Consider the following 24858-nt stretch of genomic DNA (forward strand, 5'->3'; position numbering starts at 1 on the left):
ATTTTCTCAAAATTGTGAAAAACACTGAGGAGTTTGCCACTGAAGGAGGCAGCTGCGTGAAAAAACTTCCCATATCAGGGAAATCAAGAAAATGTCAAGAGGAGCTTGAATAGAGCTTTTCTAAATGATAAGGGCACTGGACAGAGTAGGTAGGGAGACACTGTTCTCAATTTTGACGGTGGGAAGTGAAGTTATAAAGTGATTGGCAAAAGACACAAACGTTAATACAAGGAAAATCTGCATTGAGAGTGTGGGGGAAGCAGGTTCACTTGAGTGGTCAGGGTCTGGAATGTGCTGTCTGAGAGTAAGGGGAGGTAGAAAGTCAATGTTAAAGATGATAGATGGGATGCCAGTCAAGGGGATTGCTTTGTCCTGGATGGTTTCGAACTTCTTGAGTGTTGTTGGATTGTATGGACAAGTCATGCAGTTATACCTGAAACCATTGACAAGGTGATAGTGTTGCAAAGAGTACAAGGTGTTTTTGAGTGTTAGTTTTTGTCTGATAACTCATCTGTTGCCTTGGGACATTTTACTGTAACTGTAAGTTTGTAGAGTCTTTAAAATTAGAAAGGGGTTTGAAGAGTTAAGTGTGTTGTTGAGGTGTAGATGAGTTTACATTTGAAGGGAGTCCAAAACGAGGAACATAAATGTAAACATAAGCTAATGTCACTAATTAATTCAATGATGAATTCAGGAGGAATGTCTATACAAAGCGAGCAATTAGGATGTAGAACACACTGCAGCGCAATAAAAATATTGAACTGAAAAGTATAATTGCATTGAAAGGGAAACTACATAAGTAGATGGCAGAGAAAGAAATAGAAAGATAGCTGAGAAGGAGAGATGAAGAGTGAGAGTGTGTGGAGGCTTCTGTGGATCATGTATGCCGGGTATGGAATGGTTGTACTGAGTGGTCTGTTCATGTGTTGCAAATTCTCTCTATTAAATATGTCACAGTCAACTTGAGCAATCATCGACAACTTTCATTTATAAAGCACCATTAAAATCCTAACACATCACAAGTCGGTTCGCAGACGTGTAATTGAATGAAATTTGTAATAGACAAGACCAGAGGGACTGGGATTTCAGTGTAGTTGACCAATGCTGATAAGTTTACAATGCAGATGCTCTTGGCAAAGAAATACCAAGTGGCCAGTTGCTCATCTCAAGATCAAGAACCAAAATTCCATGGGCACCATGGTTGTGAGCTATTGGCTTCAGCCTCAGATTTGTCAAGGCAAACAATGGGATTGGAAATTAGGGGATGGAGTTTGTGGCAGGGACAAAAGACAATGAAACAAAAACAGAAGGGCTGGAGAAACTCAGGGGGGTCTGATGAAGAACTGATAAAAGATCACTGGACTTGAAACATTAACCCTATTTCTCTCTCCATCAATGCTGCCAGACCTGCAGAGTTTCTCCAGCGATTTCTGTTTTTGTTACAGATTTCTAGTGTCTGCAGTTCTTTGTTTTATTTGACTGCAGACCATGACCTTGGAGTTCCCAATATTTAGTTGGAGGGAGGTTCCAATACTGGACATTGGACAGGCAGACACAAAAAGGTACAAAATGTGAGCAGGAGTGCCCTTCGAGCTGGCCTGCCATTCAATATGCTCATGTCTGACCATACAACTCTGTTCCTGCTTTCTCCCCAATACTCATTGATCCCTTTAACCCTAAGAACTATATCTAACTCCTTTCTGAAAACATTTAATGTTTTGGACTCAACTCTCTGTGGCAGAGGCCCCCCAGCCTCTGGGTGAAGAAATTTCTCTTGATCTCAATGATTTCGAGCACTCATCTCTGAGAAATGTGATCTGAACCCATTCAATGGGATTGCAATGTAAACATTGACATTATAACTCAGATGAGGATGAAAGTGACAATACAATTTATATATAATATAGATTTCTCACTGATATCATGTTTTTCGCCTTGAATAACCAGGAAATGATAACGGAGGTCCCACCTTGTAATAAGTACACTTTCCTTTGCTTGACAGTGACAATAAGCATAAAGAAACTTTTAATAAAGACTATCTTTTTTGAATGTCCAACTTTTCAATGTTTTAAAAGGGGAATCATGTTACTATCCAGTGTGGTATTGCCATTGGTGCTTCACCTGTGAGCAGAGCTGTGATCCTCATTACATCCAAAGTGGTCAAGTTTATCCCAAAGTGGGCTTACAATTTCATTTTGGGTATTTTTATTGTTTACATCTAAAACCTGTCGCACTGCAATAAGTTGCATTTCTAAAAGTGCACTTTGTGCAGGATCTTGTTGTACCTAAACAGTATTTCCTACATTCCAAAAAATGACTGTAACCTTATTGGTTATAACTTACTTTGGGGTGCCCTAATGTCATGAGCAATGGTACGTCACAACTGCTTACATTTGCATGAAGCCTTTAACCTAGTAAACCATCATCACATTAACCTTAACACTGAGCTATGCAAAGAGATGAGGACAGAGGCAGGACACGTTGTTAGGAGCAATGTAGAGGAGGGAATCAAAAGAACTGCAGATGCTGTAAATCAGGAACAAAAACAGAAGTTGCTGGAAAAGCTCAGCAGGTCTGGCAGCATCTGTGAAGGAAAAAAAATCAGAGTTAACATTTCGGGTCCGGTTCTGAGGAAGGGTCGCCAGCCCTGAAACATTAACTCTGAATTTTCTTCACACATGCTGCCAGACCTGCTGAGCTTTCCCAGAAACTTCTGTTTTTGTGAAGGAGGGAAAGCAGGTAGAGACACCATGAGATTTCATAAGAGAATTTCAAAGTGTAGTTTCAGATTTGATAGACCCCAGCGATGGGGACACATTGCCAGATGGGCAGAATGACTATAGTTGTAATGTAACTTAAGATTGTTTTATAGCTCATGGAGTCCAGGCCCTTGTACCAATGCATTTTCAAATGTAGTTGGAGCTCTGGGTAGTGATGAAGCAGACTCCAATGTTCTTCCTATTACTTGGCTGACCAGTTATCTCTCCACCTGCCCATTGGCCTGTGTTGGAATGATTTTCAGGTTGGTCCTTGATGAGTTTGGCTGCATAATGAAGACACATTCCTTCATCATTGATCTCCAAAGTGGGACCTGAACATAGAGATGCCAGCATCTTCATAAATGCAGCATCTGTTTTTTTCAGTTCTTTTCATTTCTGCTTCCCAAGAATCAATCCCCCACTTCAAAAACAGATACCAGCAATAAGAAAACAATTTATAGTGAAGAAATGCATCAGGAGAAAGCACAGTAACAGCTTGTTCATAATGATAATTCCACTAATCAGGCCAATGCACTTGAGTTCATGGATTACAGAAACAGGAACTGACCTTGTCAACAGAGCTGTGTTTGTTTCATAGACCAGTTCTTCGGAAGAGTGAGCTAACTGCACAATACGTGCAAACATACTAAACAGGAGAAGGTGTACGCTTTTGGGCCTTCTAAATCTGCTCCACCATTCAACAGGATCATTGTTGATCTAAGCGCTCTTGTGGTGCCGTGGCAGTATCCATTCTTCCACAGCAGGAGGCCTGAGTTCAGATCCCACCTGCTCCAGAGATAATGGGAACGGCAGATGCTGGAGAATCCAAGATAACAAACTGTGGAGCTGGATGAACACAGCAGGCCGAGCAGCATCTCAGGAGCACAAAAGCTGACGTTTTGGGCCTAGACGCCCCCAGAGATGTGTAGTAACATTGCTGAGACAAGATGATTAGGAAATTTTTAGTTCAATGATTAGTTCAATGATGGCTGATCTGATTGCACCGCTTACCCACCTAAACCTGATAACCTTTGACTCCCTTGTTAATCGGGAAACTACCCATCTCTGAAATATTCACTGTCCCTGCCTCTACCATTTGCTGGGGAAGGTATTTCAAAAGAATTATGACTCTATGACACTTTCATTTCTGCCTGAATTGGAGGATCTGTTATTTTCTAACAGAACCCATTGGGATGCACTCCATAGAATGTATTGTTCCCCACCAATGCAGAGAAGTTCAAACATTTGATTCAGCAAATGTGTTTGTTTGTATTTTCTTTGCCATTTATGAGATGTGAGGCATCACTGGTCAGTCAAGTGAGGATGAGAAGCAATTACTTCTCTCGAAGGGTCGTGAATCTGTGGAATTCTCTCCCGAGACTGTGATGAATGCTGGACTGTTGAGTAAATTTAAGGAAGAAATAGATTTTTAATTAGTACTGTCTTAAAGCGTTATGGGGAGTGGGTAGGAACGTGAAGTTGAGACTGAGATGAGAGCAGCCATGATCATATTGAATGGTGAAGCAGGGTCGAGGGGATGAATGGCCTATTCCTTCTGCTTCTTATGTTCTTGTGTCATAACTCTTTGAAATCTCTGCACTCTAATAATTCAGGCTTCTTGTACATCCCTGACTCTAATTACTCCCATTGGCAACTATATCTCCAGATACTACCACCTGTGAGATAGTAAGAACTGCCAATGCTGGAGTCAGATATAACACAGTGTGGACCTAGAGGAACATAGTGGGCCACGCAGCATCAGAAAGAAGGGTCCTGACCCGAACTGTTAACTTTCCTGCTCCTCTGATGCTGCCTGGCCTGCTGTGCTCCTTCAGCTCGACACTGCATTATCACTACCATGTGTGAGTTCCCCTCCAAGCCACTCACCACCCTGACTTGGAAATATATCACCCTTTGTTCAGTGAGTCACTGAGTCAAAATCCTGGAACTTCCTCTGTAAGGGCATTGTGAGTCACCCTAACAGAATATGGATGCAGTGGTTCAAGAAGCCAGCTCACCACAACCTTCTCGAGGGCAATGACTGATGGGTAATGAATGTTGACCCAGCCAGCAATGCCTACATCCTGTGAGTAAAAGTTGCCTGTGTCCCAAACTCTGGAACTCCTGCTGTATATGTCTCCACTTCAAAATGTCTTCTTTGAGGATACTCATGAAGACCTACCTTGTTATGGTAGACCTAAAACTTCTAAAGCGAGATGATGTCATATTTGTTTTACAGTGCTCCTGTGAAGCACATAAGGTGTTTTAATTTTATTAAAAGGACGATATAAATAGACTGTGTCATTGTAATTTCTCTTCCTTTTTACCACTCTTCTTGAGTTCAATTCAGGATGAGTGATGAGCGCTGGTCTGCCACCAAGGCTCCCATCCCAGGAAAGATTTGAAAAAGAACTTTATATTTAATCCTTCTCTCCTTTGTTATCCTTATCATCAAACCCTTCGCTCCTAAGTGTTCCCTTTAGTTGCTTGAACTGTACATGATTCAGTGAGGCCAGGTAACTGCTCTTCCCAAGACTGAAAGAAACTACAGAGAGTTGTGAACACAGCCCAGTAAATCACGTAAGCCAGCCTTCCATCCCTGAATTCCGTCTATACTTCCCGCTGCCCCAGGAAAGCAACCAACATATTCAAAGACCCCCCTCTCACCCTGGTTATACGCTCTCCCACCCTCGCCCATTGGGCAGAAGATACAAAAATTTGTATACATGTACAAACAGATTCAAGAACAGCTTCTTCCCTGCTGTTATGAGACTTATGAACAGACATCTTCCTCACCGGACCCGAAACATTAACTCTTGTTTTTTTCCTTCACAGATGCTGCCAGACCTGCTGGGCTTTTCAGCAACTTTGTTTTTGTCTTTTTAATATTAATTGCATCTGCGTCTTCTCAGCAGCTGTAATAATGTATCCTACACTCTGTTTTGTTACCCTAATGCATGTGTATTGTATGATCTGCTTGTAAAACAACACTTTTCATTGTAATTTAGTACACGTGACAGTAATAAATCGAATCAAATAACAATTAGGAAAGGTCTGGATAGAATGCAAGGGCCTATGGACTTTCACAGAGAGGTCAGTGACTAGGGGGCTTGTTACTAGGGTGATTGATTGGAAAGGATATGAGGAGAAAAACACTTTCACCCAGAGAGTGGTAGGGATCCAGAACTCATTGTCTATAAATATAGTAGAAATGGAAACCCTAAACTCACTTACACAGTGCTGGGTTGAGTCCTTAAGTGTCATAACCACATAATCATTTAGTACAAACCAAATGCTGAAAATGTGGGAACATTGGAACAGGCCATTCAGTCCATTGTGCCTGCCCCACTATTCTAGATCACAGCCAATTACCTCTTCAATGCCATTTCCATATACTGCTTTTAAAGCAGATGTAAATCGATTCTCAAAAAGCAAGGTGGTGAATGGTTATTGGGATGGTAGGTAGGAATGTGGAGTAATTAGATCAGGCATAATCCCATTGAATGGTGGTACTGGATCCAAGGGGATATAGAAATCATGAGAGATTTTACAGAAAGGAAAGAGGCTTTTGCGTCCATGCTGGCCCTCAAATAGCCATCTATTTGAAAGTAAAACAAAGAACGGCAAATGCTGAAATCTAAATGAACAGAAACGGAAATTGTTGGCGAAATTCGTAAGATCTAGCAGCATCTGTGGAGAGGAAATGGCGTCGATGTTTTGAGTTTGAGAACTGCTATGAAGAAAGGTCGCCGGAAACGTTAATGCTACTTTCTCTGCGCAGATGCTGCAAGATCTGCTGCATTTCTCCAGCAACTTCTGTTTTTATTTGTTTCTGTCTATTCAATCCCATTTTTAGCCTTGTAGACTAATGCGTTTCACGCGTTCCTCTAAATAGTCCTCACTTCAGCACTCCAGCTCCTCCGCGACGCACCTCGTATGATTTTTTGCCAACTGCGTCTTGAGGTCTCACTGCCAGTGAGTACACAAGGCCGGGCGAAATCTCAAAGCACATCACTTCAAACGGGAACGTGAAGGGATGAGCCTTTGGGGTAGAAACAGGAGCTTGGGAACTCCCGGCGTTGCCCTGGATACAATGTAACAACATCAGTGTAACAATGCCAATGTAACAATGTTAACAATGTATTGAGGCACCAGTTCCGGGTCTGCGCCCAGTCTCTCGGGCCCAGCTCATGTCTAATTTTCGTCGCTTCCCCCAGTCCTTCAGCTGTACGATTCTAACATTACATTCCAGGTCGCTACACATTCCAGATTAACATTTTTAAATGGTTTACTTCTTACCAAATAAAACTGTAGATTTTTATCTTCAATATACTGAAATTAAAGGTTAATGTTAATGGCTGAGGCAAAGCTTAAAGCTAAAATAAAACAAGGGCTCGTCCGGGATTTGAACCCGGGACCTCTCGCACCCTAAGCGAGAATCATACCCCTAGACCAACGAGCCAACTGCTAAAAAGGTTAGGCCTCACTTGAAAAGAACAAGTGAACGGCGAAAGCGTGAGTATATTATTTGAAGGATGCAATTAAAAAGGGAAAAATGGAAAGAGACAAGGAGGGGGGAAAGCAGCAGGGAGAGAGGTGGTTCTCTGAAGAAAATTAATTGAGCGGAAGAGGAGGAAGGCATATTACTCCAGAGGAAGTAAGCTTTAACCCTTTCTGCGTAACGGGGAGTAGTCCAATGAAACCAAAACTGAAGCAAATAAAAATTAGAACTTACTCTCCAAATGTAGGCTATCTAATCCCACCGCTTTTTGCACCGTCTAATCCCACCTCCCTCAATAGCATGACAGCACAAAATAATTAATTTGAAATGTCATATTGACTTGTAGCTATATTACCCCAGCGCAGCCCACAGTGCACACCCCGTTGCATTATACAGTCTACTAGAGCCTATAGATTCTCCTCTCTGATGAAGGGTCTAGGCCCGAAACGTCAGCTTTTGTGCTCCTGAGATGCTGCTGGGCCTGCTGTGTTCATCCAGCTCCACACTTTGTTATATTGGATTCTCCAGCATCTGCAGTTCCCATTATCTCAGAGCCTCTAGATTGCCCCGCTCTTGGACAGTGCCAATACTTAGGCTAGCCGAGCTTATTGACTACCCCAGCACCTAGATCACTCCCACAGATTGACCATCCCAAAATACATAAACCTTCCTAGCATACAGTCCACTCCAATACATAAACCAACACAGCACATCCCAGTATGTAGATCACCTCAGCATCTCGACCACTCCTACGTATAGACCACTCCACCACTTACGTGTATAGACCTTACTAGCACAGTGCTCAACCCAGTATTCAGACCGCCACAACATACAGACATATTCCAGTATGTAGATCATGCCAGCACCTAGAGCGTTGTAGCCTATCGACTTCCTCACCCAACATATAGGACAAACCCACCCTAGTATGTAGACCAACTAATTATTGCATCTGGTCCTTTCAATGCTTAATTGGATTAAATCTGATTCCCCCTAGTCTGATGGCTGACAAGCAGATTGACAAAACAGAAACAGTGCAGTTTGAAAGAGGTAATGATCAGGTACGAGCAATAATTAATGCAGCTATCACAATGACTTTTCACAAAGTTGCAGTGGCTCAGCAGTAGTCTTGTATCCAAATGACAGAAGGTCAGTGGGATCATGCCCCATCCGGAGGACCTTAGGACAAAGCCGAGTCTGACACTCCAGTGCAGCACTAAAGGAGGAGCCACCTTTTGGATGAGACGTTAAACCAGGGCCCCATCTGGCCTCTTGGCTTGATGCAAAAGATCCCATGTTGACTATTTTGAAGAAGAACAGACATTTTGAAAACATAAGAGTAGGCCATCTGGCCCCTCGAGCCCGCTCTGCCATTCAGTAAGATCATGGCTGATCTTTTTTGTGGCATATGCTGTTCTCACCTAATCTGGCCTATGTGCAACTCCTGACCCACAGCCATGCAGTTGACTGTTAACTGCCCTCTGAACTGGCCGAGTAGGCCACTCGATTCAATTAATTCTCGATGGGCAATAAATGCTGGACTCACTGGTGATAGCCTCCTCCCATGAAAGAACAAAGATTAACAATTATTGCAGGGGGAAAGTCTCACAAAATGCAATGGTTATTGATGACTAGGTAGTTGTTTTAGCAACATTGGCCTGAACTTTTTAAAATCCACATAATTGATTTCAACGAAGGGGCTGAAATTATGGTAGGAAAGTGAATTGTGAAGAAGACATAAAGAGTCTACAATGGGACATGGATCAATTAAGTGAGTGGCAAAAATCGGGTAAATGGAGTATAATGGAAAAATAAAACTCACAATTTGGCAGAAACAATTTTAAAAAAAGCATATTATCTAAATGATGAGAGGTATTGGTGCATGAGTCACAGCAGATAGTCTGTGGAACGGCAAGCAATCAGAAAAACAAGTAGAATGTTTCATTACGAGGAGAATTGAATGCAATTCGTTATGCTTCAGTTATACAGAGCATCGGTGAGACCAAATCTGGAGAACTGTGTTCAGTGCAGGGCACCATGCATACAGAGGTATGTTAATGCATTGGAAACAGTTCAGAAACGGTTTACTCTGCTAATACCTGGGATGAATGGATTGCCTTATGAGGAAAGGCTAGACAAGCTGGTCCTGTATCATCTGGAGTTTAGAAGAGTCAGAGATGACTTAATTGAAACATGTAAAATTCTGAGGGGACTTGACCAAGTGGATATTGGTAGGATGTTTCCTTTAGTGGGACAACCTAGAACTAAGGGTCAAAGTTTAAAAATAAGGAGCCACCCATTTAAGACAGAGACGAGGAAAAGTATTTTCCTTCAGAGAGTCATATGTTTTTAGATTTTGTCTCCTTAAAAGGCAGTGGATGCAGGATGTTTAAACATTTTGTAGGCAGGGACAGATAGATCCTTGATGACCAAGGGGATGAAAGATTTTCGGAAATATGCAGAAATGCAGAATTGAGGTCAAAATCAGACCAGCTGTGAGCTTATTAAATGGTGGACCAGGCTCGAAGGGATGCATATTATTCCATGTTTGCATGTTCATTCACATCCTTCCCTGAAATAGGGGAATGTCTCTCTGTAATTTTCATGACTAATGCCACCCAGAGAGGTGGTGGACTGGGCCTCGCATTAACTGGCATCTGAGAGGGAGCACCTGCCTCAGCGTGTCAGCCTAGATTACACACAGTTTGAATGTCTGTGGAGCAGAACCTCAACTCAGCGCAGAACTAAGAATTCGAACACTGAGACAATAACAACAGCACTATTTCAAGTCAATTCTTATTATTGATCTAGAAGTTCATTCCAAGCATGGCCTGATATGCATCCTTAATTCCTGGCAGTCATTGTGAAATCCCCTGGCCAGAATAATCACAATCAAATTGTTCACTAAATCATATTTCTTTAGCAATTGTGCAAAGACAGGTACAGTTCCAAGGGCATACAAAATGGGAGTGTCTTTGTTATGTTACGAATGGCGATGTGAAGGAGCCTATTGTGGGAGTGTGCACTCCCAAGTGAAGGGTATATGTTGGGATGGTTGCACACAGCTTGGTAAAGTGGAACAAATAGTGCACTCTACAGCTTCTGATGCTGTCTAAATAGTTTAGATGTTCTGATTTGAGTAAATTAGATTGACGGTTACTCATTTGGGATTCCTGCGGAATAAAGCCAAACATCACGGAGGAAGGACAGATTCGGCTCTCGGGGTAGAAGAGGACAACTTGGGTTTTTTTCAAAATGTATTCATTCATGGGGTGTGGACAACAATTAGTTGTTCTCAGTCTGATGGAGGTGAGCTGCCTTCCTGAACTGCTGCCGTCCATGGCAGACCTGCAACTGAGGGAGGAAATACCAGGATTTTGAATCAGTGACAGTGAAGGTGTGATGATATATTTCCAAGTCAGGATGGTGAGTCGCTTGGAGGAGAGCTTTCAGGGTTGGTATCTGCCATCCTTGTCCTTATAGATGGTAGATTCTATGGGTTTGGAAGGTGTGGTTGAAAGATCCATGATGCATTGGTGCAATGCCTCTTGGGAGATGGCACATCTTTCTCCCACTGTGCATTGATGGTGGAGGGAATGAATAGGAGAGGGTAGGGAGCTAATGCTGCAGTTATACAGAGCATTGGTGACAGTACATCTGGAGTACAGTGTTTAGTATTGGCCTCCTTACTTAAGGAAGAATGTGAATATGTTGAAAGCAGTCAGAGAAACTTCCCAGTCAAATATCCGGAATCACAAGATTGTTTTATGAGGAAGAGTTTAGTTCTGTAGTTACTCTTATAGAATCCCTACAGTGTGGAAAAAGGCCAATTGGCCCATCCAGTCTCACCCTCCAAAGAGCATCCTATCTAATCCCCGTAACCCAACATTTCCCATGGCTAACCCATGCAGCCTGTGCATTCGTGCATGCTATGGGGAAATTTCCCACGCCCAACCCACCTGACCTGCACATCTTTGGACTGTGGGAGGAAACCAGAGCACCCGGAGGAAACTCACTCAGACACGGGGAGAATGTGCAAACTCCACAGTCAATCACTTTAGGTTGCAATCAAACCCAGGTCCCAGGTGCTGTGAGGGTGGCAGTGCTAACCACTGAGCTGCCTGGAGTTTAAAAGTGTCAAGGTCTGATGGAGGGTCTAGGACCGAAACGTCAGCTTTTGTGCTCCTAAGATGCTGCTTGGCCTGCTGTGTTCATCCAGCCTCACACTTTGTTATCCCTTAATTAAAACAAACACGACCCTGAGTGGTCTTGCAAGATGGATATAGGGAGGCTATTTCCATTGAAGGAGGGGGTGATGACAGAGTTTGAGGGAAAGGAGAGGGGAGTGATGACAGTGTGTGAGGGAGGAGGTGATGGCAATGCAAGCTGAGGGAGGGTTAAAAGTGCATGGGGGACGGAAACGAGGTGAAACAGTGTGGGGGAGGGGAGTAGGGTGATTATCGTGTGTGGAGGGAAGGGAGAGGGGATGATTATAGTGTGTGGGGGGAGGGGGAGATTATATTGCGTGGGAGGATGGGGTGACTATGGTATGGAGGGAGGGGAAAAGGTATTGATTACAGTGTGTGGGGCGAGAGGTGAGGGTGTAATTGCAGTGTGGGAGAGGGGATGGGATAATTACAGTGTTTAGGGAGGGAGGGGAGAGGGAGTGATTACAGTGTGGGAGAGGAGAGGGAGTGATTACAGTGTGGGAGGGAGGAGAGAGGGAGTGATTACAGTGTGGGAGGGAGGGGAGACGGAGTGATTACAATGTTGGAGGGAGGGGAGAGGGAGTGATTACAGTGTGGGAGGGAGGGGAGAGGGAGTGATTACAGTGTGGGGGGAGGGGACGGGGGAGATTATATTGTGTGCAGGGAGGTGAGGGGTGACATTATAGAGTGTGGGGGGAGGTGAGGTGGGAGATTATATTGTGTGGGCGGAGGTGAGGGGGGATATTATATTGTGTGTGGGGAGATGAGAGGGGGAGATTATATTGTGTGGAGGGAGGTGAGAGGGGAGATTATATGGTGTGGAGGGACAGGATAATTACGGTGTTGGGGGTTAGGGAAAAGGGATTGATTACAGTGTGGGGGAGGTGAAGGGAGTGGGGTTGATGAGAGTGGAGGGGGTGTGTGTGATTACAGGGTGGGGCAAGTGGAGGGGTGGTTATTACAGTGTGTGGGGTAGGAGAGAGAAGGTGATTATAGTGTGTTAGGGGAGGAGAGAGGAGTGATTACAGTTTGGGTGGGGCAGAGGGTCATTACAGCATGAGGGGAGGGAAGAGGGGGTTATTACAGTATTGGAAGGAATGGGTGATTACAGTGTGGAGGGAATGGATGATTATCGTGTTGGGGAGGAGGGATTGGTTACCGTGGTGGGGGGAGGGGAGAGCGGAGAGGGGGAGATTACACTGTTGGGGAGGAAGGGTTGGTTACAGTGTGGGGGGAGGGGAAAGGGTAGGGGCGTGATTACAGTGTTGGGGAGGAGGGAGTGGTTACAGTGTGGGGAGAGTGGAGAGGGGATGATTATGGTGTTGGGGAGGAGGGGTTGGTTACGGTGTGGAGTGAGGGGAAAGGGGAGAGGGGGTGATTATCATGTTGGGTAGGAGGGGTTGGTTACAGTGTGGGGGGAGGGGAAGGGGAGAGGGGGTGATTATGGTGTTGGGGAGGAGGGGTTGGTTACAGTGTGGGGGGAGGGGAGAGGGGGTGATTACAGTGTTGGGGAGAGGAAGTGGTTACAGTGAGGGGGGAGGGGAAAGGGAAGAGGGGGTGATTACAGTGTTGGGGAGGAGGAGTTGGTTATAGTGTGGGGGAAGGGAAAGGGGAGGGGGTGATTACAGTGTTGGGGAGGAGGGGTTGGTTACAGTGTGGGGGGAGGGGAGAGGGCTGATTACAGTGTTGGGGAGGTGGGGTTGGTTACAGTATGGGGGGAGGGGAAGGGGAGAGAGGATGATTATGGTGTTGGGAAGGAGGGTTTGGTTACAGTGTGGGGCAGGGAAAGGGGAGAGGGCTGATTACAGTGTTGGGGAGGTGGGGTTGGTTACAGTATGGGGGGAGGGGAAGGGGAGAGAGGATGATTATGGTGTTGGGAAGGAGGGTTTGGTTACAGTGTGGGGCAGGGAAAGGGGAGAGGGGGTGATTACAGTGTTGGGGAGGAGGGGTTGGTTACAGTGTGGGGGGAGGGGAGAGGGCTGATTACAGTGTTGGGGAGGTGGGGTTGGTTACAGTATGGGGGGAGGGGAAGGGGAGAGAGGATGATTATGGTGTTGGGAAGGAGGGTTTGGTTACAGTGTGGGGCAGGGAAAGGGGAGAGGGGGTGATTACAGTGTTGGGGAGGAGGGGTTGGTTACTGTGTGGGGGGAGGGAAAGGGGAGAGGGGGTGATTACAGTGTTGGGGAGGAGGGGTTGGTCACAGTGTTGGGGCGGGAAAGGGGTGAGGAGGTGATTATCATGCTGGGGTGGAGGAGTTGGTTACAGTGTGGAGGGAGGGGAGAGGGGCGAGTAGATGATTATGGTGTTGGGGAGGAGGGGTTGGTTACAATGTGGTGGGAGGGGAAAGGGGAGAGGGGGTGATTATCATGTTGGGTATGAGGGGTTGGTTACAGTGTGGGGGGAGGGAAAGGGTAGGGGGGTGATTACAGTGTTGATGAGAAGGGGTTGGTTACAGTGTGGGGAGAGGGGAGAGGGGATGATTATGGTGTTGGGTATGAGGGGTTGGTTACAGTGTGGGGGGAGGGAAAGGGTAGGGGGGTGATTACAGTGTTGATGAGAAGGGGTTGGTTACAGTGTGGGGAGAGGGGAGAGGGGATGATTATGGTGTTGGGGAGGAGGGGTTGGTTACAGTGTGGGGGCAGGGGAAAGGAGAGACAGGGTGATTACAGTGTTGGGGAGGAGGGTTTGGTTACAGTGTGTGGGGAGGGAAAGAGGAGGGGGGTGATTACAGTGTTGGGGAGGAGGGGTTGGTTACAGTGTGGGTGGAGGGGAAGGGGAGAGTGAGTGATTATCATGTAGGGTAGAAGGGGTTGGTTACAGTGTGGGGGGAGGGAAAGGGGAGAGGGGGAGATTACACTGTTGGGGAGGAGGGTTGGTTACATGTGGCGGGGAGGGAAAGGGGAGATGGGGTGATTACCGTGTTGGGGAGGAGGGGTTGGTCACAGAGTCGGGGGAGGGGAAATGGGAGAGGGAGTGATTACAGTGTTGGGGAGAGGGAAAGGGGAGAGGGGGTGATTACAGTGTTGGGGAGAGGGAGTGGTTACAGTGAGGGGGGAGGGGAGAGGGGAAAATTATGGTGTTGGAGAGGAGGGGTTGGTTACAGTGTGGGGAGAGGGGAGAGGGGATAATTATGGTGTTGGATAGGAGGGGTTGGTTACAGTGTGGGGGCGGGAAAGGGGAGAGGGAATGATTATGGTGTTGGGGAGGAGGGGTTGGTCATAGTGTGGGGCGAGGGGAAAGGGGAGAGGGGGTGATTACAGCGTTGGGGAGGAGGGATTGGTTACAGTGAGGGTGGAGGGAAAGGGGAGACGGGGTGATTACAGTATTGGGGAGGAGGGATTGGTTACAGTGTGGGGTGAGGGAAAGGGGAGGGGGGTGATTACAGTGTTGGGGATGAGGGATTGGTCACAGTGTGGGGGGAGGGAAAGGGGAGAGGGGGTGATTACAGTGTTGGGGAGGAGGGGTTGGTTACAGTGTGGGTGGAGGGGAAGGGGAGAGTGAGTGATTATCATGTAGGGTAGAAGGGGTTGGTTACAGTGTGGGGGGAGGGAAAGGGGAGAGGGGGAGATTACACTGTTGGGGAGGAGGGTTGGTTACATGTGGCGGGGAGGGAAAGGGGAGAGGGGGAGATTACAGTGTTGGGGAGGAGGGGTTGGTTACAGTGAAGGGGGAGGGGAGGGGGATAATTATGGTGTTGGAGAGGAGGGGTTGGTTACAGTGTGGGGAGAGGGGAGAGGGGATAATTATGGTGTTGGATAGGAGGGGTTGGTTACAGTGTGGGGGCGGGAAAGGGGAGAGGGAATGATTATGGTGTTGGGGAGGAGGGGTTGGTCATAGTGTGGGGAGAGGGGAAAGGGGAGAGGGGGTGATTACAGTGTTGGGGAGGAGGGATTGGTTACAGTGAGGGTGGAGGGAAAGGGGAGAGGGGGTGATTACAGTGTTGGGGGGGAGGGATTGGTTACAGTGAGGGTGGAGGGAAAGGGGAGAGGGGGTGATTACAGTGTTGGGGAGGAGGGATTGGTCACAGTGTGGGGGGAGGGAAAGTGGAGAGGGGGTGATTACAGTGTTGGGGAGGAGGGATTGGTCACAGTGTGAGGGGAGGTGAGAGGGGGTGATTACAGTGTTGGGGAGGAGGGGTTGGTTACAGTGTGGGTGGAGGGGAAGGGGAGAGTGAGTGATTACAGCGTTGGGGAGGAGGGAGTGGTTACAGTGAGGCGGAGGGGAGAGGGTGTGATTACAGTTTTGGGGAGGAGGGGTTGGTTACAGTGTGGGGGGAGGGGAGGGGGGTGATTACAGTGTTGGGGAGGAGGGATTGGTTAAGTGTGGGGGGAGGGGAGAGGGACTGATTACAGTGTTGGGGAGGAGGGTTTGGTCACAGTGAGGTGGGAGGGGAGAGGGGGTTATTACAGTGTTGTGGGGAGTGGGTGATTACAGTGTTTGCGGGACGGGGAGAGGGGATGCTTATAGTGTGTGGGATGAGGGGAGTGGGATTATTAAAACGTGGGGGGTTTGGAAAGGAGGGCTTCACTTATCTTCTGTCATCAGGAAGTATTGGTTGAAACCTCCAAGTTTACATTGTGTAAAACCTTTAAAACATATTTCCTCATTATCTGTTGTATAATGTTGACTTGCAGTGTGTAAAGCTTTATGGTGATTTACTGAATGTGACTAGCTGCCTTGTTGCTGATTTGTTTTAATGGCGCCTGGGGTTCACATCAATTTTTGAGTGTTAAAATGAGTCCCATTGGAAAATGCTTTGGGAAGAGCACTGTTGTCGGGAAACCCAATCGTTCCATCCTTGAATGCCTGTAAGTTTATTTCTCTCAAATGCCTATCTAATTTCCTTTTAAGTCATACAACCTTTTTGCTCCCAGCAAACTTAATCTTTTGGGTCATTAACACTCGCCCTACAAGAATTATATTTCTGGACTAAAACCTCATACCTGTGTCCCCATTGTCCTTGTACTATTCGATTATGAGCTCAGTGTGAGGCTTGAACCAATAAACTTTAACACAGAGTAAAAGGCTCACCCTAAGCTAAAACTGATAAGCTGCACTTGCTACAATCCTGCTCCCATTGGCCTAGGATCGGCGTAAATTAGAGGCCTCTGAAACTTCAGTGTGATTTTTAAAATGTATATTAACTTTTTGATGAGAGATTTGAATGCTTCCAGTTGTGCTGTATTTTTGATTTGCTCATGAGATGTGGGTGTCACTGGCTGGGCCCAGCATTTATTGCCTGTCCTTAGTTACCCCTTGAGAAGGTGGTGATGAGTTGCCTTGGTGAACTGCTGCAGTCCATGTGCTGTAAGTGCACCCACAATGCCCTTAGGGATCGCAGAACCTGATTTCCTTTGTGCCACATTAGTGACCAGGCCTTCAGTTACCTGCACCCTAAGTTCGGGTATTCCTTCCTTGAACCCCTCTGCCTCTTCCATCCTTTTAAGAAAACTCCTTAAAACCTCTCTTCATGACCAAGCCATTGGACATCCGGCCTTAAAACTGCCTCATGTGGCTCGGTGTCAAATTTTATTCATTGAAGCTACTTGGAAGTGCCTTGGGGCACTTTATTAACCAAAGGTTCAATGTAAGTAGAAACTGTTCTTTCATTATTCCCTGGGTTTGCATTTCTGACACAGTACTATTGTCAGCAAAATGCCTTTAGCACATTTGGTGCACGATACCACAACTTTTGTACTTTTAAAAGATTCCTTCGTGGGATTTGGGCATCACTGGCTGGGTCAAAATTTGTTTCTCATCCCTAATGCCCTGGAGAAGCTGGGGGTGAGCTGGCTTCTTGAACCGCTGCAGTCCACATGCTCTATGTAGACCATCATGTCATTGCGGAGTGAATTCCAGGATTTTGACTCAGTAACAGTGAAGCAACAGTGAAATATTTCTAAGACAGGACGGTGCGCAGCCAGGAGGGGAGCTTGCAGGTGGTAGTGTTCCCATGTATCTACTACCCTCATCCTTCCAGAGGTTTTAAGCTCGGAGATGGCAACAGTCTGCTGCCATTGTGATAGTGGAGAGAGTGGGAAATATCGTCAGGGGCAGCTTTGTCCGAGATGGTGTTGAGCTTGTTGAGCATTCTTGGAGCTGCACCCATCTAGGAAAGTGGGGAGTATTTTATCACATTCCTAACTTATGCCTTGTAAATGGTGTCAGAGATAGTAGGAACTGCAGATGCTGGAGACTACAATTGTGAGTTCAGGTTGTGGATCCTACGAAGAATAAAAAGCTGGAGAGGCGAAGAAGGGTCTAGGCCCGAAACATCAGCCTTCCTTCTCCTCTGATGCCACTTGGCCTGCTGTGTTCATCCAGCTCTGCACCTTGTTATCCCTTGCAAATGGTGGGTAGGCTTTGAGGAGTCAGGAGGTGAGTTACTCGCCGTGGTATTCCTAACCTCTCACCTGTTCTTGTAATCGCTGTATTTGTGTGGCTAGTCCAGTTCAGTTCCTGGCCTATACCCCTCATGTATTTCTTAGCGGAGGGTTTAGTGATGGCAATGCCTTTGAATTTCAAGAAGTGGCAGTTAGATTATTTCTTGTTTAGGTGGCCCTTGTCTAGCCTAGTCTCTACAGAATAGCATGCACTCTATTTATATAGCTAGTCCAGTTAATATTTTGGCAAATGTGACCCCCAGGATGTTGACAGTGGAAGATTTTGGAGAAAGTAACACCATTGTATGTCCAAGGATGATTTTGACTTACTTGTTGAAGATGGTCATTGCCTGGCAGTTGTGCTGAATGATTGTTAATTGCTACTTATCAGCTTAAACCTGAAAATTTTCCAGGGCTTGCTGCATATGGTCATGGACTGCTTCAGTTTTGATGGGCCAAATGGCATCCTGTGACTCCAGGACTCGATGACAATACTTAATGACTGGACACACAATATTTTGGGCAGAGAAAATTGCAAAGTCGCCATGAGTAGAATAACTGCCTTTCAACTATTTCTGGCAGCTTTCTGCATCCCACACAATAATCTATGCATGTGAAGTGGTTCAGATGTGATAAATTGCTGGATTAATGTAATTCCTTCACCTTTTCCATTACTCTGTGTTCCTTCCTGCACAATGCAGTGGCAAACCATTCAGTTGCATTCCCCAGAAATTGCTGAAGACTTGTCGGGCTGGTTCATGCATAGTGTCTCAGAACTTGTGGTCAAACCAGGGAGAGGACATGCGCAGAGTTGTGGCTGCAAATTTAATCAGTTCATGGCTTAACAGCTGGTTTTGTGTGAAGATCCGAGGTGCATCCTTCCAATTGAACCGTACGCTGTGCACCCTCTCACCAGCCCCAACTTGGGAGATTACATCACCCCTGTGATGATAAAATGTGAGGCTGGATGAACACAGCAGGCCAAGCAGCATCTCAGGAGCACAAAAGCTGACGTTTCGGGCCTAGACCCTTCATCAGAGAGGGGGATGGGGAGAGGGAACTGGAATAAATAGGGAGAGAGGGGGAGGCGGACCGAAGATGGAGAGAAAAGAAGATAGGTGGAGAGGGTGTAGGTGGGGAGGTAGGGAGGGGATAGGTCAGTCCAGGGAAGACGGACAGGTCAAGGAGGTGGGATGAGGTTAGTAGGTAGCTGGGGGTGCGGCTGGGGGTGGGAGGAAGGGATGGGTGAGAGGAAGAACCGGTTAGGGAGGCAGAGACAGGTTGGACTGGTTTTGGGATGCAGTGGGTGGGGGGGAAGAGCTGGGCTGGTTGTGTGGTGCAGTGGGGGGAGGGGATGAACTGGGCTGGTTTAGGGATGCAGTGGGGGAAGGGGAGATTTTGAAACTGGTGAAGTCCACATTGATACCATATGGCTGCAGGGTTCCCAGGCGGAATATGAGTTGCTGTTCCTGCAACCTTCGGGTGGCATCATTGTGGCAGTGCAGGAGGCCCATGATGGACATGTCATCAAGAGAATGGGAGGGGGAGTGGAAATGGTTTGCGACTGGGTTTCCCAAAACCAGTCCAACCTGTCTCTGCCTCCCCAACCGGTTCTTCCTCTCACCCATCCCTTCCTCCCACCCCCAGCCGCACCCCCAGCTACCTACTAACCTCATCCCACCTCCTTGACCTGTCCGTCTTCCCTGGATTGACCTATCCCCTCCCTACCTCCCCACCTACACCCTCTCCACCTATCTTCTTTTCTCTCCATCTTCGGTCCGCCTCCCCCTCTCTCCCTATTTATTCCAGTTCCCTCTCCCCATCCCCCTCTCTGATGAAGGGTCTAGGCCCGAAACGTCAGCTTTTGTGCTCCTGAGATGCTGCTTGGCCTGCTGTGTTCATCCAGCCTCACATTTTATCATCTTGGAATCTCCAGCATCTGCAGTTCCCATTATCTCTGATACTATTTTAACATCACCCCTGTCACTTGTTTGTTTCTGATTTGGTTTGATTTGATTTATTATCATCACATGTAAATAGGCACAGTGAAATGTTTTGTTTTGTGTGAAGTACAGGCAGATCATTACATACAAAGAAATTAGCGTGACGGAACAGAGCGAGAGGTACAAAGTTATGGCTGCAAAGTAGATGCTCAAAAAGCAAGATCAACATTAGGTTTGAAATCTGAGAGGTCCATTCAGAAGTTCAAAAGCATTGCGGAAGAAGCTGTTCTTGAACCTGTTGGTACATGTGTTTAAGCTTTGGTATCTTCTGCCCGATGTTGGCTGCCTTTCTGAGACAATGAGAGGTGTTGATGGAGTCATTGGATGGAAGGTCAGCTTGCATGATGGACTGGCCTGTGTTCACAGCTCTCTGTAGTTTCTTACAGTCCTGGGCAGAGCATTTGCCGTACCAAGTCAGGATACATCCAGATAGAATGCTTTCTATGGGGCATTTATTAAAGTTGGTCAGAGTGTTTACGGATATGTCGAATTTCCTTAACCTCCCGAGGAAGAAGAGGCATTGTTGTGCCTTCTTGACCATCACATCAGTATGGGTGGTCCATGACAGCTTGTTGGTGATCTTAGGAACTCAATGCTCTTGATCGTCAATCACATTAAATTTGGTTTCATATTCATTCATGGCCTCAACGCCTGCCCACCTCTCTAGCCTTGTCCAGCACTATGTGCTTCAACAATCTCAGGCTGCCCGGAATTCTGGCCTGTTGCACATTCCCCAAATCCTTTCACTCCAGCGTTGGTGGCCTTGTCCTTACTGCCTGGCCCCTAAGCCCTAGAATTCCCTCCTACATGCCCACTGTCAATAATTGTATCTTGGTCTTTTTCCAACAGGAGCGATATATAGACAGTGGAGCACTGCTAATGCCACTGGACCAATAACCCAGAGGCTCAGATTGTTGGTCTGGGAACATGGGTTCAAAGCCCAATGCAACAGTTGGGTGGCATGGTGTCTCGGTGGTTAACACAGCTGCATAACAATTCAAGGGTTCCACGTTCAATTCTACCCTCAGATGACTGTCTGTGTGGAGTTTGCACAAATTCTGGCTTCCTCCCACAGTCTAAGGATTGGCCATGGGGAAATAGATGCACTTTGGGTGGGTTGAGTGGCCCACTTCCATGCTGTAGGGTTTCTATGATTCAATTAACAAATAAAGTCTGGAATTTTGAAATAGTCTCTTGGGGGAACCACCATGGAGCCCCATCATGTTCACTCACTCCCTTTGAGGATCTTGCCATCCTCACTCAGCCTTATGTGTGATTCCAGACACGCAGCAACATGGTTGACTTTTCACTGCTCTCAGCAATGGACAGGTGAGACACTCGATTGTATCTAATTGCTACACAGTCAATTCTAAGAAAAGGAATTAAACTGGACAAAGCACCCAACATGGATAGACAGCAGAAATGACAAAGTAAAGCCCCCCAGCCCCGTTAACCTTCCTGCCAAACAACCGAGAGCTTATGTCAAAATCGGGAGAACTGTCCCATAGACTAATCAGGCAATGGACATAGGAATTATGATTTTTCCCAGGTATTAGGTGTAGATCTAATGGGACCAAAGGGCCTGAGGGAGAAAGGGGGAATAGGGGATTGAGTTGGATGGTTAACCATGATCATATTGAACGGTGAAGCAAACTTGAGGGGCTAACTGGCCCATCCCTGCTCCTGGTTTGTTTATTTCCATGTTTCTCAAAGACAATGGCCTGCATACCACCTAAGGGTATGAACAGCTGTGAAGGTACATTGCCATGGTGGAAAGTCATGGGCACAGCTATTCACAAGGATACAGTGTGCTGTATGTGAGCACAATGTCAGGTTGTATTGACCTGGATTCAGGCCTTAGTGGGAGTGTGGATGTATTGTTGAGCTGAGTATGAATCTGCATCTGGTCCTTTTTTTTCCTTTATTCATTGAGGGAATGAGGGCATTGCTGGCTAGGCAGCATTTATTGCCTATCCCTAATTGCCCAGAGGGTACTTAAGAGTCAACCATATTGCTATGGGTCTGGAGTTACATGTAGGTCAGACCAGGTAAAAATGGCAGATTTCCTTCCCTAGAGGGAATTAGTGAACCAGGTAGATTTGTTTCCTGAAAATCAACAATGGATTCATGGTCATCATTAGACTCTTAATTCTGGAATATTTATTGAATTCAAGTTCCACCATCCTGCTATGGCAGGATTCGATCCCAGGTTCCCAAAATGTTATTTCGGGTCTCTGGATTAACAGCCCAGCAATAATAGCACTAGGCCATCACTTACCCACTTTGGGTGGGGTATGGTTACATGGAGCCAATCTAGGCCTCTGGATGGAATGGGGGTGAACAGACATGTCCAGGTGTGTGCCTGGTGCTGGTGAAGCCTGAGGTACAATGTGAAGCAAACAAAAAAGCTGTAAAGGGACATAACAATTTAAAGCCTGTCAACAAAGGAATAGTGGAATAACTCAGAGCCAGGGAAACATTTAAATCACTAACATAATTAATTCTTTTAAAATTAATGTGGAATCTCTAACTGAAAGCTTCACAAGCTCAGGAGTCACCATGTGTAATGAACATTGTATCTATTGTTAAAATGAATTCTGGGATTGAGATAGAGTGAACATGGTAACAATATTCCAGGTTTGTGAATGTGCAATGGAAACATGTTACTTATGACCTCAGTGGCTTGTGGAAACTGTTTAGGGTGATGGCTTTTTATGTGTAGAAGTGTATGTCATTTATTTGAATAAGACTTTTGTTGCTAACTTATTCCTTTTGTCTTGTGTCAATTTCAGTGCTGTGGTATTCAGAAAATTAATGCTTTCCTTCTTTATTGTAGTTTTAAATTGAGTGGGGAATTGATAATTGAGTACACTGATGAATTCATTTAATTCTGCTTCTGTGTGAGGCCAAATGCACCATTGGCCAACTCAAATATAGAAGCTCATTGTTACTAAGTGACTGCCTTGCCTATTAAATAAGGCTTGAGTCCATGTGCTCTAGGTACCATCACAATGCTAATGGGGAGAGAGTTCCAGGCTTTTGACCCATTGATAGTGAAGGAACAGCGATATATTTCCAAGTCAGGATGGTAAGTAACTTAGAGGGAAACCTGCAGGTGCTGGCATTCCCGTATACCTGCTGCCCTTGTCCTTCTAGATGGTAGAGATTGCATGTTTGGAAGATGCTGTCAAAGTAGCCTGGGTGAATTGCTGCACTGCGTGTTGTAGACGGTGTACACTGGGTGGAATCTTTGCTAGGCTCGAACAACATGACCCATGGTGAGAAAATTTGGAAAATCGGGTGAGATGTTGAGTGAGGCCTTTCTCAACATCGTGACCAAAAAGTTACATTTTACAATCCAAGTCCTACATGTTGAGATGAGGCTCTCACTAGTGAGCAGCAATCGGTCAATGACCACGGATTACCACTCTTAGCCACTCTCATTAATCTGTAGTCTCCTATTCTCCCAATCCTCAAATAGAAACTGGACACTTGAGAATTCCCAACATGAATATCTGAGTGGATATCTAGGTGATTCCAGCTCACCTATTGCTCCTCCAGACCTACACATTGGACACACAGCACTGGCATCTCAGTGGCAGCGAGGGCACAAGTTCAAAGACATTGGCATCTGACATGTACCAGCCTGTCTGCACCATCTACGATTCCCATACTATAGGGTTCTGTACTTCAATGGAGCACACTGACACTTTTCACTGGCTGTGAAGACACTGTGTGCAGTGACAGGGCACCCAACTCACAGCCTATCACAGGGTTCCTTACTCACTCCCTCAGCTTGCACATACCTGGAGCCTCCCAATCTCCCTGCTGATCATTTTTACATTTTACCCCTCAGCTAAGCCTTAAAGGTTCTTGTATCCCATCTCGTATTGCCCTTTAGTGCAGAAATCCATGCAGCTTGTCATGGCTTTCAGCAGCTGTTAGTGAAGGAGATAGACAGTTTGTTCATACAATCTCTACAGTGTGGAAGCAGGCCATGTGGCCCTTTGAGTCCACACCAACCCTCTAAAGAGCATCCCATCCAGACCCACCCCCCCCACCCTATCCCTGTAACCCTGCATTTCCCATGGCTAATCCACCTGACCTACGCATCTTTGGACAGTGGGAGGAAACCAGAGCAAACCTGCCCAGACATGGGGAGAATGTGCAAACTCCACACAGAGAGTCACCCGAGAGAAGAATCGAACCTGGATCCCTGCCATTATGAGACAGCTGGGCTAATCGCTGAGCCACTGTGCTGAGAATTGTTGAATTCTTTCAACTGGGACCTGAACGCATTTCTTTCTAAGGTGGGGACTATCTTGTATAATGAGTCGGTAATACTATGCGTGTAAGCATTAAGTAGGTCCGTTGTTAAAAGTGATTCTGTGATTGACAATACTTACTGAACATTGCCAGTGTGCCAATAACTAGAGTAATAACCAACTTAGGACAATCTAAGACAATCAGTTGAGCTTGTAACACATTGCTAGAAGCAACACATACGCTTTCACAGGAATCCATTCTGTGCAAGTATCTGACTGTAATGTCTACCCTTTTAACTCTGTTATTTCTAACCTGTTTTATGAATCACTGAAAAGTAATGCATTTACTTTTCTTTTTTCTTCCTATTTTTGTGTCTAATATTTGTACCTAGGTACTTGGACCTAAGATGGCACCGTAAGAGATAACTATGTCAAACTTTCACCATACTCCTGCATTTCTGTACTTGAGTATACATGACTAAAAAGGTGTAAGATCAAGCCTAGTTCCTTCCTTGAATTACTCATGTTCTTGGGGAGCTGGATGAGCACAGGAGGCCAGGCAGCATCAGAGGAGCACGAAAGCTGATGTTTCAGGTCGGGACCCTTCTTCAGAAATGTGGAAGGGGAAGCGAGCTGGGAAATAAGTAGAGAGAGGAGGGGTTGGGAGCTGGGGAAGGCGGGTGGGACGGTGATAAGTGAGTGCGGGTAGGGAGCGGTGGGGATTGGTCAGTGAGGTGGGAGT

The 24858-nt window shown here is 46.1% G+C and overlaps 1 long non-coding RNA gene and 1 other non-coding gene across 2 annotated transcripts; one reads left to right on the top strand and one right to left on the bottom strand.

Annotated features, from left to right (window-relative positions):
- Positions 1-7149: 7149 nt before the first annotated feature.
- trnap-agg (transfer RNA proline (anticodon AGG)) lies at positions 7150-7221 on the bottom strand. The gene has a single exon. It is a non-coding gene; the product is annotated as a tRNA-Pro (tRNA).
- Positions 7222-7223: 2 nt separating this feature from the next.
- Positions 7224-24614, top strand: LOC125453722 (uncharacterized). The gene is made up of 3 exons (XR_007247833.2): positions 7224-7274; positions 23975-24161; positions 24509-24614. It is a non-coding gene; the product is annotated as an uncharacterized LOC125453722 (long non-coding RNA).
- The last annotated feature ends 244 nt before the right edge of the window (positions 24615-24858 follow it).

The sequence above is a fragment of the Stegostoma tigrinum genome, chromosome 6 (assembly GCF_030684315.1).
Source record: "Stegostoma tigrinum isolate sSteTig4 chromosome 6, sSteTig4.hap1, whole genome shotgun sequence".
NCBI classification, from domain to species: Eukaryota; Metazoa; Chordata; class Chondrichthyes; order Orectolobiformes; family Stegostomatidae; genus Stegostoma; species Stegostoma tigrinum.